The following is an 11,041-nucleotide window of genomic DNA, read 5'->3' on the forward strand; positions in this document are numbered from 1 at the left end:
AACATTGTGCTATTATCGACGAAGCTAACATGTTGTCTGCCGACATACTTAAGAAAATTGATTAAGACTCCAAAACATCACTTCCCATTATCTTCAGCTCTACAGCAGGTTAGACCTATTTTTCTACGGACACCGTCGGCAGCTTCCCTTCGTTTACGCCGCCGAGATCTTGGAGCGCTTCAAGACTGATAGTGCGTGTAAAGTATGAATCGCATGGCCCCTTCATACTTTGCCTTACGCAACTCATTGTGAATAACAGAAGCGCTACAAATACAGACACATCATGTGTTAACCACAACACAGCGCTTGTGTTAATTACAATGAATGTTTACCAACTTGGTCAGTTATCTGCGTCACCCAACTCATCGGTCAAAAACATTAAGTTTTTACACAATACTTAACAAACTTCAGAATTTTCGAACTTTTTCTATCAGCAGCGAGGGTGGTGATAAATGTTAGTAGCGGTCTAAGTCCAACGCCCATCCATGTCTTCAGCTCATCAGACCATGTCGACTAAATATATGCCGCGAAATACGAGAGCGGCTTGCTGATGTTAGCTGTATCGTGGACTCCCTCAAACCACATCGATCAACCCCAATGCCACAAGTTTGAGACTAACGTGGGCATTACGAAAACAAAATACTCATACTTCTGACGCGAGAAAACATACCGTGCTCTCCCTGGTTACGGCCGAAACTACTGTAATGACCTTCCAAAACAAGTACATAGGCATTATCGTTCAGGATGGCTCATTAATCGAAAATGTTTTACACATGACTGTCGAAGACAGATTTGTGCTACTTGAGGAAGGAGTACTTTTGAAAAAAAGAAGACGCACCTAACTGTATTTAAATACACCTCTCCCTCAAATTCTGTGCATGGATATACATGTATACCCATGCATATACATGACACTGGATCTAGCGTCAGACAGCAGTAACCGCCGTTGGGCTCTTTTTGGCAGTTTGTGCTTGTCGATAGACGCCAATTCATACCAATACCAGAGGCCAATATGGGTAGTGACAGTAACGATTTATTATAATTTGCAGTGCCTTATTTAGCCTACAAGACACTTTTCAAGGCATTCTCATTTGCGTAGGTCATTGGTTTCCGCAGTGTCGAAAGCCCAGTGCTCCCAGCAATTCAATGCTCTTGCATTTTACAATCTAGGTTTCTTAGTTTGACCCTTCTGTGCATTACACTAGCTTTTCCGCTTCATGTGCAGTGAAAGGCGACCGCCGTGAGATGGTGTCGAATTCAGAGCCTTGGACTCGGTAGCGGAACACAATTGGCATAGAGCCACTGGGATAGGCCACTGGCGTCGGTGTTTCGTCAGCTTTATTATTCCTTTTTCCTTTGTTCTTGCCCATTCCTTTAAACATAAAACACGTGACACTCGTTTTCGACCTTGCATGGCGGTGTACAGCCAGCGGGTTTACCATCACATCTTCAGGGACTTGAATTGTTTTTGTCTGTGCTTTAGCAGAGGCCTACGCAAGGCACTTTCCTATCACGTCTTCCTGCGGCGCGTGCGCTTCCTTGGAGCAAATCTCTCGCTGGTCGGCTCCTCTCCCTCGTCCCTTTTGTTGGGCGGACAGATGCCTTCGTTCAGGAGACTTGGCGGCATTCCGTCTTCCTCGTCCAGAATGTCACTGATTTTGAGGATAGGATAGGATAGGAAAACATTTATTGTCCAACAGAAAGAGGGTAGCCAGAGGGCTACCCGCCTAGACGACGGCCGAAAGGTCTTGACTCTCGGCGGCGGCTTCGGCCAGTCGGACGAGTTGTAACTGAATCGCCGGGTCGGAGCTCAGTAGTAAGGTCTCCCATTGATCTTTTGTGTTTATACCTCGTCCCTCCCGGGGGGCATGAGGACATTCCCATAGTATATGGTCCAAGGTGGCCCTAAGTTCGCAGTTTGCGCATTTTTCTGAAAATTGCCCTGGGTACATAAGACTCCAGAGGGCCGGGTTTGGAAAGGTGTAAGTTTGTAACCGGCGCCAGTTGATGGCTTGGTATCTGGACAAGGAGCTATCCGCTGGAGGAAGTCTAGCTCGTTGCAAACGATAGTGTTGTGTAGTTTCTCTGTAGGTCACCAGGCGATCCCTGTCTGTAAAGACCACCTCGCTCGGGTCCGCCCGGAAAGAAAAGCCTCGGGCGAACTCGTGGGCCGTCTCATTACCAGGCAGGGATGCATGTGCTGGTGTCCAGACTAGTGTAATTTTCCTGTCTATTACATGACGGCTTAGAATTGTATTCGTTAGAGGGGATACCCGCCCCCTGCTGAAATTTAGTATGGCAACTTTGGAGACACTGATGATGGATCTCGCTTTTGTGCCTACACAAGCCAGTGCTATGGCAGCTTCCTCTGCAGTCTCTGGGTTACCCGAGAGTATGGAGGCACTTATTTTGAGGAGTTCCATACTCTAATTTTGAGGAAGGAGCGGATGTGTGCCAGTACGTACTCCCCGAGATGGCAAAGCTGGTGACGCCCAGCAGCGACAACGTGGCCCCTCTCGTTCGAGCAGTTGCACACGAGCTTGTCTTTGACAATTCCGGCAAGCTGCCAGAACTGCATACACATAATAAAAGCAAGCGTTCACACGGATATCACCAACTGTTTGTTCTGATGTTAACTAAATCCATGCATGTACTGTTTAACAGCATTGCGATGCTAAGACGATCAGTACTTCATTATCGCGAACGGAGGATGGATGCTTAACCGGTAATGAACATGCTTTGTGGAAAAGAAAGCTTTCGAGCTATTTGTAATTCAGTAAAGAAGTTACCATAGGCGTATCGTGCCATATTACGAGCGGCGCGCCGTGAATCACAAGTGGGTATGATGCTTTTCAACTTCTCTACTCAATACCAATGGTCGCTTGTTTATACTCTTTTGGGTAACTGGTTTGTAAACCTCAAGACATCAAGAGGCGTGAAGACTGACAAAGGCTTTTAGTGCCTCGTTTAAGGCAGGCACGTTTCAGTTCGAAGAGAACGTTCAAAGCGATAGAATCCTTATCGCAAGCAAGGCAGGGCGAAGAGACGCATAAAAAACAGAAACAGCGACCTGGACGATTGCTGAAGCTACTACGAAATATTTCAAAAATAGAGAAGCAAAGTCGAAATGTTCAATCATAGAAGTAACATGCGCGGTAGGTAAATTCGGCCGGAGGGAGGGTTATTAGGAAAAGAAAAACAAGAGAACTCTTCATCAATTAGTATATGCAAACTTCGCAGTGGAGGAACGGATCTATAGGCGAGTGAAATGGTTTTAAAAGATTCACCGCTTGAGGAAAATTTGTATGTGATTTAATTAAAGACTCTGGGAGGCCACTTCTCACGTAGTTTGCGATGCTGTTCTACGGGCCACGGCACTTACGTTGCGATTAAGGCGCTGCGCGGCATGCCTGATCCTGATGCCATCTTCTGATTGGTTCAATGACCCGATGTTTTGTACCCTTTCCAGGAATTGAGGGTGTGCGGAGACCAGCTCGAAAGCCTCCCCTGCGCGCTTGGAATCGGCTCCAAGCGCGAACCCGACGGCGCAGTGAAGAAGACCGTAGTTACGCCGAGCCTGCAGCGCAAAGTGTTTGTCAACTCTTATATGTAACAAGTATAAACAATAACCGCCCTTTACGACTGCAAGACATGACATCTCCTTCAAGTTGCAAGCCAGTTTTGTTGCGCGCGGAAATCTTGGCGAAATGACACTGGCACTGCTTTGTCTGTGTTCGGAGTTGCGCGCAGAAACGGCGTTAGAAGCCTAAAACAACCCACTTCGTCCATAAGTTATAAAAGAGAGTGCGCACACTGATTTATGATGGTATCTTGTGTTACAGCTTCATGGCGAAGACCTCGCATTCTGCTGCCGGGAGTAGACAGTGGTGGGTTAACAGCACTGACAGTTCGTAACCCTACGCAAACTACACAAAACCTAACGTTTTGTTGAGACAACAGCGTTTTCCGTCTCGTCGCGGTGAAAAAGTATAGGTGTCGAGGCAGGATACAGGAAGCAATATTAAAATGGGGGAAGAAACTCTATACATGCTAAAGTGCCCGAGTAGAACTTAAATAATGTGTGCCGAAAGCTCACCAGGTTCTTTGCTTGCATCATGAGGTTTTCATGCTTGTAGACGCACCACAAACTAACGGCTGTCAACGTGTAGTTTGATTGCAAAGACGAAGCGACGACTTCCAGCGCTTGTATCCACGACTCGTTTTCCAGGCCGAGTTCGAGGCTGTGTGTTCGGCGGCAGTCGCGAAGCCAGTCGCAAAGCAGTTTGAGATCTTCCTCATTGACAGAGAATCCTTGGAGTTAAGATGAAAATAATTTCTCGTGAGCCTGCTTGAAAGACCTTCAACGTGGTCAATAAGCATTACTGAAACTTTCCCTGAAGCACATGGGCAAATGAAGAGGTGATCACGGCAACGAGTCCACCACTCGACGTCCCCTCACAAAAATTAATCATGCTTCTTCTAAACACACCTTAAAATTGGCATTAAAATTATGATTAGAAATTTATGTACATTTTAGAGCGTCACAACTGAGTATGTGCTTCTGCAAAAGTAGAATGCACAACGATTTCTGTTGAAGGGTGCCAGGCAACGATCTCGTCGAAAAAAAAATCCAACCTAGCCGGGAGGAGCAACGAATGATGGCTGTAGCTGAGCGTGGAGATGTATTTTTTTACATATTATAAAGGCCACTACGGCCATTGCGTCAGTTGGGATCTAGACAAGACATAGGATCTGAATTTGTGCGGTCTAATTCTTGCAGCGTCAGGATTACCCCACTGCAGCAATGCAACCATGGTGCGCCATGTTTTCATATGCGTGCACAGAGAGCGTTGTCCCGAAACAATTGTGATTTGCTTTTGGTGCAGCACCAAAAAGAACCTGCACTGCGGAAATATTCAAAAACTTTGATCATGGTGCCCCGCTTTGATTCCATCATAGATCTAGCGTGCCTTTATACCTCCCAGGTCATAGTCGTCATGTCGGTATCAGTGTGTTGCCTTACGTGGCATTCATTTCAGTATCTGAGCTAGCACAATCACTTCAATCGGCCCACATGACATCTATGAGTACTAATGGCACAATCTTCTGTGTAACAATGGCCCATGCTAATTCATCGTACAGCTCTTAAACTATACATACCTATGCCGAAAGCGATATTTTCCTGAAGGGAAAGCGTCGAAATGCCTGACAACAATGACCGTGTACTTTAACCACTTCAATTCGCGATTCCTAAAAAATGTGCACGATCCTTACATTCATCTTTCTGTCCCTAGGTGACAGCGAAGAGGAGTGTGTAGCATTGCGCTGCGCTAAGGTTGAACCTGAGCTTGAGGAACGTTAGGCCCCATGCTGGGATGCCCACACCGTACTAACACCGAAAGCCAATTAGCTACCATATAGAACGAACGAGTTCCGGTAAGGCCACACAGTGCAACGATGAGCAAAGTGATCCAACGAGCGATATAGGAATATGCCTAGATCAAAATGATTTTGGTCTAAATAGAAAATGCCGGATATATAGCTCGAGTTTGCAAGGCGTGAAGCGAAGGGTATGCTACGATGCAATTCCTGGGAGTTCTCCCGACGCTGCTAGCAAGCTGTGAGAGGCGGATTAGGATAGAGAGGTGGACTAATTTCGACCGTCTGGAGTTCTTTACATTTCGCTGAAAGAGAACAGATGGCTTTCTCTGTTTCACGTGCATCCGGATGCCAACCTCAAGGCCAGGGTTACTTTACGCTGTCTTATGTACAGCTGCAGAGTAAAACGCTTGAAGGATCTACTAACCGAGTCGACGAGCCGAGGTAAAGCCCGTGACGCCCCAGACCAAGATGCACTCACTAGCAGCAGCAGCCCAATCGATTTTCATGAATGTCGTAATCCTCGCTGAAAAACAGAGCTCGCACAGGTCGAGACTGATGCCACTCAGCTGCACCTCTTCTTCGCCGAAATTGCACCTAACTAGAGCTCCGCGGCGAACCCAATGATGCGCTCAGAATCCGCGCACGATAATGAGAAAGTATGAAGAAATGTTTTTTTTTCAGGAAAGGAAGGGTAAGGAATCCGTCTTACTCTTGGTGGACACCTTAATCTCCACAACATAAAAGTCTGTTACAGCGATATTTCCTTTCCTCGAGAACCAATAACTTAAATAGTGAAGAAGGGATTGTAAACAAAAAAAGAGGTAACAGGCGACCCAGTGGAAGGCACTCGCACTTACAACTACATCGCCGACTTTCTTCATAACCGCACAACAGAACTTCACATTGCAGACCTCCACAGCGAGAAGATCACACTAGGCACCCGAGGAACACCACAAGGAGCAGTCCTATCTCCGTTCCTTTTCAACACTACAATGAGAGGCCTCCCTCCGCTCCTGGAAGAGATACCTCACATTAAACACTCAATATATGCCGATGACATTACCCTGTGGACCAACTCTGGCTCTGACGGGGAAATCCAAAACTCCCTCCAAACAGCAATCAATAAAGTACACTCCTTTGTACAGGCGAACGGGCTCACATGCTCCTCCACGAAGTCCGAATTACTAGTCATCAAGGACAGACGAGCTCGCCTGCCCGTACCCGACCCTCAAGAACCTATTGTGCTTCAAGTCGACACCCATCCCATACCTCCGGTCCGCACCATCCGCGTTCTGGGTATGTTAATACAGAACAACACGCAAAACTCGGAGGCCATTCAGCGCCTCCGCACCACAGCCAATCAGATCAACGGCCTTATCCGCCGCATCAGCACCCGCCAGAGAGGTATGAAGGAGGATGACCTCTGTCGGCTCACGCAAGCTTTCCTCATTAGCAGGATAGTCTACTCCTACCCCTACTATCACCTCCGCCGGAATTACGAGGAAGCTGTGAACAGCATTATACGTTCAGCGTACAAAGCGGCACTGGGGCTACCTCAGTACGCCAGCACACAGCACCTCCTCCAACTCGGCATCTACAACACGCTCACAAAACTCATAGAGGCACACAAGACCGCCCAAATCCACCGCCTCTCACGCACTAAACACAGGTGGCTCATACTTGACCGTCTCAACATCAACCCCATAGGCGACGTCCACCCCACGACGCCCATTCCGATAGGGGTCTATAGCCGCCTAGTTATAAAACCAATCCCCAAAAACATGCTACCTGGCCGCCATGATACGCGCCGTCAGCTGAAAGCCCAAGCACTAGACGCCACATACCTTGCCGACGAACACGCAATATACGTAGATGCTGCACGGCAAAGTGCAAACACATACGTGGCTTGTGCAACCACGCCACAATCTACTATCGGCACCGCCGCCACAGTAGTAGCTCACTCTCCGACAGCGGCAGAAGAAACCGCCATCGCGCTGGCCATCGCTGACCCACGTACGCGCACAGTCCTCAGCGACTCCAAAAGAGCGATACAAAATTACTCGGCAGGTTTTATCTGCCACCCCGCTGCACCCATCCTTCGCGGCTGCACTCCCGACCATAAGATCAATCTGGTCTGGGTACCCGCCCACGCGGGAAACTCTGCAAACGAAGGGGTCGACCGACTAGCCCGAGGACTAACCAACCGGGCGGCCGGCCCCACGGACCCAGACGCTCTTGCCGAGGCTCCCCAGACCTTTGCCGAAATTACCAATCTCTACAGAGAGATGAGACGCCAGTTCCCGCCTCCACACCCCGACTTGAATCGAGCGCAAGCCACCTTGCTCCGCAGGTTGCAGACACACTCCATCCTTAGCCATTCTAGACTTTCACTCATCACAGCCGGTGAATACGACCCCGTCTGCCAAAATTGTTACCAGGGAGAAATCGCCACCCAGGCTCACATCCTCTGGGGTTGCGCGGGAAATCCGCCCCTCGAACCTTACTGCCAGCTCCCTCCGAAGACGGATGGAACCAACTCCTCAGAAGGCCAGACAAGAGCATCCAACTGGCACTCATTTCGTGGGCCCAGGAAGTCGCCCCCACCTGGGGGCCACACCAAGCCCACCTGCCCTAAATCCCACCAATCTATGGCAATAAAGTTGTTTCTCTCTCTCTCTCTCTGGAAGGTACAGGTCATGGTCAATACTCGTTATTGGTATGCGCCTTTTTAATGAGGCCAACAACAACAACAACACTGGAATGATTCTGATGTCTGAGCGGGAATTCTTTATCGAGAGAGAGAGAGAATAAAATTTAATAATATGGAGTAATTACGAGGGTGGTTCACCCTGGTCCGGGAAACGATTGGCGAATACGACCCTCCAGGCCTTACCGATCAGCTGGTGCGGAAGGGGAGCTCTGCGTGAGCCAGCTTCGCCTCCCACTGCTCATGGCTGAGTTCCTGTAAACGGTACGCTTTTCGTTGCTGGGGGCAGTTCTGAACCATGTGGAGGATGTCTGCAACTTCTCCGGAGCCCGGGCATGCCTTTGTTGGCATGTCGGCATGGTCTGCATGCTTCGCCCTGTATAGCGGCTTCCTGACGAGTGAGGTGTTTGTGAGGGGCTGCGTTTTTCCTGCGACTAAGACGGTGGTAGTCTACAATTTCACCGTATGTTAGTGGAGACTAAGGTTCAGAGGGGTATAGCAACGGGGCTCAGAATGTATGGCTTCGAGCTGTCCTGTCAGCCGCCTTCTTTGCCCTCTATGTCTTCGTGGGCAGGGATCCACAGAATACTGTGAGGGGTGTGTGTACCGGGAGTGCTATTCCTCATGATGCGGGCGGCCGCTTGGCAGAGTTCCCAACTGAGGTACGCCTAGCAGGCTTGTTGCGAGTCATTCGTGATTGTAGTCATTTGCTCGGTGGTGTGAGCGTGCTTGATGGCAAACGCGATTGCGACTTCCCCAGCGTCCGCTATGATGTTTCGGCTTTGAACCGTGGCGCTGGCTATCTCCTCTCCAAGGCCGGTTGTGACGGTTGCTACCACAGCCGACCGACATCGGTACGGGTTGGCATCAGTGTAAAGAATATTTGCTTTGCGACGTATGATCTTATGTTGCATTTGCTTGGCTCGTGCCTTTCGTCATGCACCATGGTGTATGGGGTTCATATTGGTTGGAATTGGGAGGACGTGATACTCTCCTCCGGTGACCAAGTGTAGCCTGGGGCGCTATGCTGGAAGGCCCGAGTTTGCTGAAACTCGGAAACTTCCCGAGCTCTGGCGACGCCCTCAGATGAGTGAACTAATGGTAGCAAGACAAAATCCCACCTTCGTCACGCCTCAAACTTCATTGGGTTATCTGGATATATTACGTCCTTTATCATCACATCGGCGCCACCTCATCGGCTTCTTGGGCGGTCTACAAAGAACGGGTCACGTGAGCCAACCGCCGGTGCACTTTTCATTTGTGTGTCGCTCCACCAAGTGCACTGCGTGTGCAGTTAGACAAAGGAGGTTTTTTGAATTTATAATGCACTTAATACACCTTTATAAGAATTTTATAGTGTGCAAGATTTGGATTTAAAGCGCTTTGGAGTGATTTATGAATTATTAAATTTTGCTTTGTACCGCGAGGGAACGCTACCAACGCCCGTCATCAGCTGACCGCCAATGGCGACGAGGTACATGTGCAACACTGTGAAGGCTACGGAAGTAGTCTGCAAAAAAAAATAAAGAGAGGTGTATCACTCCGCGCTGTTCTGTGGGCGTGTGGTCTAACGCGTCGCTCCGGAGAGTCGACAGGCAATGGGAGCGCGTGGGTTCAAATCCCGCATCGTGAAACTTTTTTATCTCACATTTTTTTTTTCATCGCAAGTTGAATTTCGCGTGACCTGAATGAGAAAACTCGTTTTGTTCAGAATCGCTTGAATAATATGCCGTGTTCTGAAATGAACTGCATGCATCTGTTCATTTCATGCATACCGCGTTAATGTGAGCTGTCCGAAATTCGTTGTCAATTAGCTCGCACCGGCTTTTGGTGAGCAGTGGCGGTTATGTTCCCGATTCTGCAGCATTGTGACTATACTTTTTAGATGCAAGTGAGAGGTTTTTGCGAAAGATGACATTCATTAGTCGGATATAACTAATTAGCACAGTGGCGAGTGCTCTGCAGCGGCCGGATTAACAAGTGGCCATCTGCAACTTTCGATTTCGCCGTTGCCGAGGAGCCCACTTTTTTTTGTGGGCCTTTCTTGACGTACCTGGCATGTTATGAAATGTTCTGTGGAACCGGTTAGCGGCTGATCCAGTCTTCGCCAAAGGAGTCAGGGACCGACTTTGGCACTGTGCTGTAGAGTAGCCCAAAGGACTCGGCGAGAACAATTATTTTTTTACTGATTGCAATGTTCAATGCATAATGTGCCTCCCTCGTGAAATAGTTGGCCTTCACCATGTCAGGGCTGGACTTCGAAGGGGCCTTTACGCCAATGTAGGTCCCGTCGACGCATCCCACGACGTCTGTGATGCCGCCGCGCAGAAGGAAACGCTCCTCAACATACGCACGCTCGGCCGCAGTCGTGGGCAAAGCGAGCCACCGCTTCTGCACAGCCGCGTCGATAAGCGCGTCGGAGACGTCCCTCACACAGCGGTTCACAGTGCTTTATTGGCGTCCAATAAAGCGGTCTGCGCCGACGCTGCCCTGGAAGCTCCCGGTCGCGAAGAACCGGAGGGCGCAGAGGACTTGCTCTTCGAACGAAAGCGAATGAAGCCCGGTACGCACTCTCCGCAGGCGTGGGTCGTCGCCAAACTCTTTACACAACCAGCGTACCGATTTTTTGGAGAGGCGAAAATGTCGCTGGAATTCGTCGTCAGCCAAGGCAGTAAACGGGTCCAGCCGGCCTTACTGACATTTGCCGTCAGAGGAAGCGATTACCCAGGCTGCTGCTGCTGCCGCCATGACAGTCCCGAGATGAATTCGGGGCACTTCACCGTTCACGAGTTTAGCTCCGAGTTCACCTGTCAATCAAAACCATTGGTCACGCCCCCGGCGTGCCGTACATAAATTATAGGCGTAAATTATACGCGCTATGGGTGGGCCACTCCGAACATACCTGCCGGCTACAGATATGCTGCGCGGCTGTGCTGATTGCTGACAGACATC

Source organism: Amblyomma mixtum, chromosome 1, assembly GCF_055824585.1.
Source record: "Amblyomma mixtum isolate Tamu chromosome 1, ASM5582458v1, whole genome shotgun sequence".
Lineage (NCBI taxonomy): Eukaryota > Metazoa > Arthropoda > Arachnida > Ixodida > Ixodidae > Amblyomma > Amblyomma mixtum.